Below are 6836 nucleotides of genomic sequence, written 5' to 3' on the forward strand. Positions count from 1 at the left end.
CTCACTTTATGGATCTCAACATTAACAGATCATGCTGGAAAGACACATATGCCTCTCACAGACTGCTGTTTCTCTGGAATAGACTCCCTATTTACATAAAACAGAGCTCCTCACTGACTCTATTCAAATGCAAACTAGATAATTAGATGGGAGACTGCAAATTCGCCCCTGGGTGGCACCCATGTTCCTCATGGACAGGTAACCGGTGTTGATCACAGACCTGCTCTGTTCATAAAATCATTCTGCGAACTAGCCAAAACAGAACAAATGGGAATACTTGAGATTAACATTGCTAGGCTTGTAAAGGCTTTAAGGCAGCTAGCCTAGTATCATCCTATGAAGCTATGAACCTGTGGTTAGGACACTGTGGTTAAGCAGTCCATCACTGTGCAGTCTCCTCTCATCCTCTGCTCTTTGTTATTAAAGCCATTAAAATTCATCTTTTGTACTTCTTTTGCCAGAACACTTCACCCTTCCTTCTTGTAAGAGACTCACCCTCACTTTCTGGTCTTCAGTTGGACCCCAGAAACAAACTATTTTGCATAATTGCTGCCTGAAAAACTGCCGTATTTCATTCCCTCCTACCTATATCTCTTCTCCTCTTCTACAGAGATTAATGCTTATTTGGATAACTCTGCCTAACAAAATTACTTTATGGATGTAGCCAGAATAAATTAAACAGGCAGACAAATCCAGATCAATATAGCCTCTAGTCTAGGCCATACCGGATTTTGAATGGAGTACATTACTGCCTTCTGTTAATTAAAATTTATAATTTTGTACTTTAAACTTTGTAATTCTCATAGCCTGTGTTTCTGTTTTATATCTGCGGTTGTGGCCATAATGGTCAGCTAGATCACTATTCTTTCCTGATTTTCAAATAAAATGAATGATTAAAGTATTGAATGAGTAAATAAATAACCATCAGTACCTGTGGGTAGCACAGAAATTCACTTCCTAGAATACATAGCTTTTCACTACTATAGACTCACCAGCACCTGTCTTACTTAGTAAATAAGCAGTACCATTGGGACCACATTATCCAGTCTCCCAGCTGGTTACACCAGTCTTCCTGTTACTTGTCTGAACTGAACTTTACCTGTGTATCAGACTACATCATATCTGGTTGTCTAGTCTTTGTGAAGTAATTTCATACAGCATGTCTACTGCCCTTTTTGCCTGCCATGGATATACTCACTTTACTACATTTAGGTGACTAACTCTGTTTTATGAAACATACTCGAAAATGAATCATTCTGTGTATTATACAAATGATCTTATTGCATTGTCTGGTGTTAAAGGCAAACATATCTTTAAACCTGCACACACCTTTGGGTCAATTTATACCTGATGGCTATCCAACGACACACTTGTTTTTATCAAAAAAACAGTGACCTGAGACAAAACACAGCAGCAGCACACAGAAAGGTACATTAAATAAAAGAAAATAATACAACCAGTCCAATAAAGAAGTGCAAGGGGGTTGGGAGGGTGGCTTAATAGCTAAGGTATTTACCTTACAAACCCAAGGTGCAGGGTTTGAATCACACAAGACATAATTGGCTAGGCTTAAAATGGCTTGCAAGGGCAGTTAGCTTAGTACTAAACTATAAACCTATGAAAGATGAGTATACAACAGATGTAATGCAGCATACATGAGGAGCTGCAGACTTCTCCATTGCTTTTCCAGATGCTTCTGTACTAACATTAAAATTCTGTTAGGGTACACCCTCAACTTCCTTTCTTCTAATGTATTTTTACTTTGTTTAGCTGCCAACTAGTTGAGCCCTGTGGAATAAACTGTCCCTTATAACGGATGACCCAGGAATACTTACTGTCTGTTTATATGACTTGTTCAGAGTGGCACATAAGGCATATGGAGGAAAAGGAAATCAAACGGTAGAATACAGGAAGCGGGCCTTTAACAGCTCATAGTCTTAATTGTCAGTATTAAATGCCAAAGAAAAAGACATCGCTTCTAAGAAATGGAGTTTGAATATAAAACTTCATGTGGATACCTGAACACTTATAGCATTGGAAGAAGTCACTTTTGAAACTGGGGCTTTAGACCATTTAGCCATTCTGAGCTTCTGGAAGATATTTATTGACACTGTGCACTGTAACAACTCTTTCGTCATACCCAGTCACTTTAATGTTTCTTTAGTTGACTTCTCTATTTCTATTTCCAACTTTCAAAATGATTTGCATTACCTTTGCAGTGTCTCACATCCTTTTTTTCAAAATTTCAGTCATTCACTTACTTGCTCATTCACTTTAATATCACCTTGGTTCTTCACTCTACCATACTGAACTTCTTCTAGGGTAGATGAGCTTTAAACCAGAACAATCAAATTGATGGCTGTTCCCACCACTGCAAACCAAGAGTTAAATAATAGCAATAAAGTACATATAAGTCTGTTTCAAAGTACAGCTTCCAACAGCATAAAAGGAATATGCACTGCTGTCCTGGGTATAGGTATCCAAATACCGCACCTGCACTGAACCAGTCCTCTTACAGAACAGTGTTTCTCCTGTCCCTTTATATATCTTTCCCACAAAGTATTGTTTTCACACAGACACACACACACACACACACACACACACACACACACACACACACACACACACACACACACACACACACACACACACACACACACACACACACACACACACACACACACACGCACACACACACCCACACACACACACACACACACACACACACACACACACACACACACACACACACACACACACACACACGCACACACATGCACACACACACGCACACACACGCACACACACACACGCACACACACACACACACACACACACGCACACACGCACACACGCACACACCCACACACCCACACACACACACACACACACACGCACACACGCACGCACACACACGCACGCACGCACACGCACACACACACACACACGCACGCACGCACACACACACACACACACACACACACACACACTACGGACTAGGCTTTAATATGGTGTAGCTCAGTTGTGATATAAACGTAAGGGCAATAAGTTAGGTTTAAGTTGCTCTCCACATTTCTCTCCCATGCGCTACATTACACTGCTCCTGCTTTATGCCTTGTCCCTTTGGAACATTGCTTCATTTTTCTTTTTTTGTTTTTTTTTTTTAATTTCTCTAGTTTGTCCTTAGCACATTCTGAGATACGGATAATAACTATTTTAACTATAATTTTGTTTGGAACATTGGTCTATTTCTTTTTTTTTTTATTTCCTCTAGGGTGTCTTTTGCACATTCTGAGATATAGATAATAATTGTTCCAACTGTAATTTAATTTTCTGGTGGATACAATGTCCTTGCCTTTTAATGGTACTAATGCTTATGTTTCAATACAAGGGCTATATGTTTTGCATATACCTCTATGTTATTAAATATTCTGATTTTTTACTCTGCTATTTTGACATTATAACTTTTTGAGTCATTCTGGCACCTTCTCATGGCATAAATAAATAAATAAATAAGTACATACATAAATGCATGCATAACTACATAAGTAAATAAATCAAACTTGCAGTGGCAAATTAAGTAAAAGTTAGGTACTTACCATAAACGTAATTCTGTAAGATCAAGGTCCATCCTTGGTAGCTACTAGGACTTATACAATAGGCATTAAGACCACTTGGCCAGTAGAACTTTCTCAGGGTTCCACCATCCCACTCACTACAGTTTTGCAGTCATTGTAAAAGCTGAGGAAGAAAGGAATAAATAGAGGAGAAGAGATGAGAAGGTGTAGGAAATAATATGTTGGTGGGAGATGGAGGGTAGATGTGTTACTAAAGACAGACTTTTTTATTACAACTCTGTTATTATGGTAAGTATATAGCTTTCATATCTGAGATGCAGATGTCTGTCTTCAATAACTGCTAGGATATAGTTCTTAGCTTGCAAACCTCCTGAGTGGCCACTCTCATGGAAACATGCCCCTGATGACAGTAGCCATGACAGGCCTTTGTCTTGAAATGAAGTCCGGGTTGTAGCATCTAGCAACTATGATCCAGGCCACAAGGACAATGATAAATGCAATGCAATGCACATGGACAGTTTAAAGCAGTGAATCAACCAGTATGTTTTTGAGAGGTAGAAGGAAGCTGGAGTACCCAGAGAAGGCCCACACAGACACAGGAGAACATACAAACTACACACAGATAGTGAGCAGAGGTCAGGATTGAATCCTGGACCTCAGAGCTCTGATGAGAAATCTTAACCACTAACCCCTGTGGAACATAGTTCTGACTCCATGTGACTAAAATGTAAGTGAATTCCATGTATCAGGCTAAATAAAATTCCATTGAGCCAGCCTTTCTATGCTGGGTATAATTTTAGGTCGGTTATGGTTACATTTGCTGCCCTGTATCTGTTAATAAAGAGCATGGGGCTTTTTGGTTCAGGTCTTGCTTAATTTGCTTGGTGTTATGCATCAGAGACCCAAAACTAGAGTCCCTTTTCTTATGCCTTCTGTTTACTTTGTTCTAAACATTTCTTCTGTGATACCTAAGAATGACATTACCTTTCACTTTTAGCTTTCTTTGTGTCTTTCAGTCAGATATTACATTTCCCTCTGCTATGAAGATAGCTCCATGAACTGCACTTCCTTCAACAGATCGCCCGCAATGACTTTTGGGCCCCAGAACACTCAAAACACTCTCCCTTCTGTAAGCTTCCTGCAGGCTCCTTTTCCATTTCCTCCTTTGGGCCAGAGTATAATCAGTGCTACTAACTGTCCCAAATACAAATGCTGCACCCATACTCTCCAACTAGAACCAGAGATATTTGTAATTCCCACCCCACCAAAAAATGTCTTTTCTACATGACAAGCCATTGATATAACTGTATCCTCTTCCTACATTCGTATTTACTAATGCCCCTTCCCTTGCCAGACTCTTTTTAAAAGACAATGCTGCTTTTCCTTTAAGCAGTCAATCCTTGGTGGTGGAGCTTAGCATATGAAGATTAAAGTTATCTGTTTACATTTATTTGTTCATGCTCTTATTTCCTTATCACCTTCTTCCATTTCGTCTACAGCCAAAACTGGCCACATAATCTGGAGACACATTAACCACGATATTTCATGTAGTTAAACTACCAATAGACTGAGACATGAAATATTTACCTGAGTCACAGGAATTAAGCAATAGATCTAAATGAAAACTCAAATTTTGAGCACTAGCACGGGAAACACAGAGGCATCACTCTTATATAATAATCTGGTACAGATTCACCATACAGAAATCATTTGAGGAAACATACTGAAATATTGCTGAAAGCATCAACTTTGTTCCAAGACACTGTTTGCAGATTTCTAAATCTTCAGAAAAAGTTGTGTCATCTGAAATTCTTTAGATGGAAGTAAAAGGGGAAGATGACACAGTTCTTTGTCAGCTTCTTAAAACATCTGCCTAACTGGGAATGAAAACAGAAAATGGAGACAGCTGTGAGAAAACTGAGGAAGCAGAAATAACAGACTGAAAAATGCTGTATGTGTCACATAAGAAATTTGACTATGGAATATCAGGATGCCAAACAATTGTTAATAATATTCATGTCTGAGAAAGATATCCACTGATATGTGCGTATATATATATATATATATATATATATATATATATATATATATATATATATATATCTATATATATATATATATATATATATATATATATAAAATTATACTTTATTATATAAAATAATATATTTAATATTCTATGTAATAATTACTGTAGTATTCCATAAATATCCCAAAACAATAAGTAACCAAAGGACTCAGTTCAAGTAAGGACTGTAAACCATTTATTAAACACGCAGAGTTATTTTTTAATTGTAAAACAAAATAATTTCAGTGCAAATGCAATATACATCAACTTTTCCTATCCATAACATTGATGCACATATTTAATCAAAATGTACACAAGAAAACTAACAGATATGACAATGATGAAACACCTACAGAAACCTATGTACAAACGAACCATAGGCCTTCTTCTGTGGAAAGGAACTACTATGAACCTGAGCCATTTAGAGGAATATTGGAGTGCAATAGATGCAGATATCTCTGTACCGGGAGAGCAATGTGTCAAATGGTGGAAGTCCTGCTGAATATGCTGATTTTGGTCTGTGCTTCAGTATCATATAATACAACAGAAGGCTTCACTCGTATAACCAGTCTGGGCGGCATCTACTAGTACCAGTTTGAAGGGGCCTACAGTTGCTTTAGTAGTGCAGATGGACAGAAAGCTCAGCAGCTGGACACTGCATTTTATCGATTAAAGTTACTGACTGTATCTGCCACCATGGCTTTTGGAGGCGGTTTAATGGGTTTTGCCTGTCTGGTGGTCTTACTTGGTGTGTTTGTTATATCCTGGTATTTCCCCGCTAGTCTAATTATAGAATGTGTTCTTGAGCTTGTTATTGCATTGGGTTATATACCAGCTATAGCATTTTTACTTCATTTTTCTGTTGGATGCATACAGCTCGCAGACTTGTAAAGACCAGGAGACCCTATAGAACAGCAAAGGCTATCAGGGCTTTTCTTGTGGTCTTCATGGAGCAGATATTGATACTGGACTAATAGGTGTGTAGCAGTTTTAGTGTATGTACCCCGTGCAGTCTTGGTTGTTCTAACCTTTTGTAAAGTGCAGAAGCTAAACAAGAGGCCTAATATACAGTAATATAAATTTTAGAAGTGTTCTTTGAACAGGGTATATTCTAAATAATTCTTAACACATTTTAAAAAGGCTTACATGTATTTACTAAACATTTATATAACTGTGATAGAAATGCTGAC

At 38.0% G+C, this 6836-nt stretch overlaps 1 pseudogene; it reads left to right on the forward strand.

The window, feature by feature from the left end:
- Positions 1–5934: 5934 nt before the first annotated feature.
- LOC122792762 lies at positions 5935–6631 on the forward strand (annotated as a pseudogene).
- The last annotated feature ends 205 nt before the right edge of the window (positions 6632–6836 follow it).

Source organism: Protopterus annectens, chromosome 2.part0 (assembly GCF_019279795.1).
Source record: "Protopterus annectens isolate FY-2018-M chromosome 2.part0, PAN1.0, whole genome shotgun sequence".
Classification (NCBI taxonomy): Eukaryota; Metazoa; Chordata; order Ceratodontiformes; family Protopteridae; genus Protopterus; species Protopterus annectens.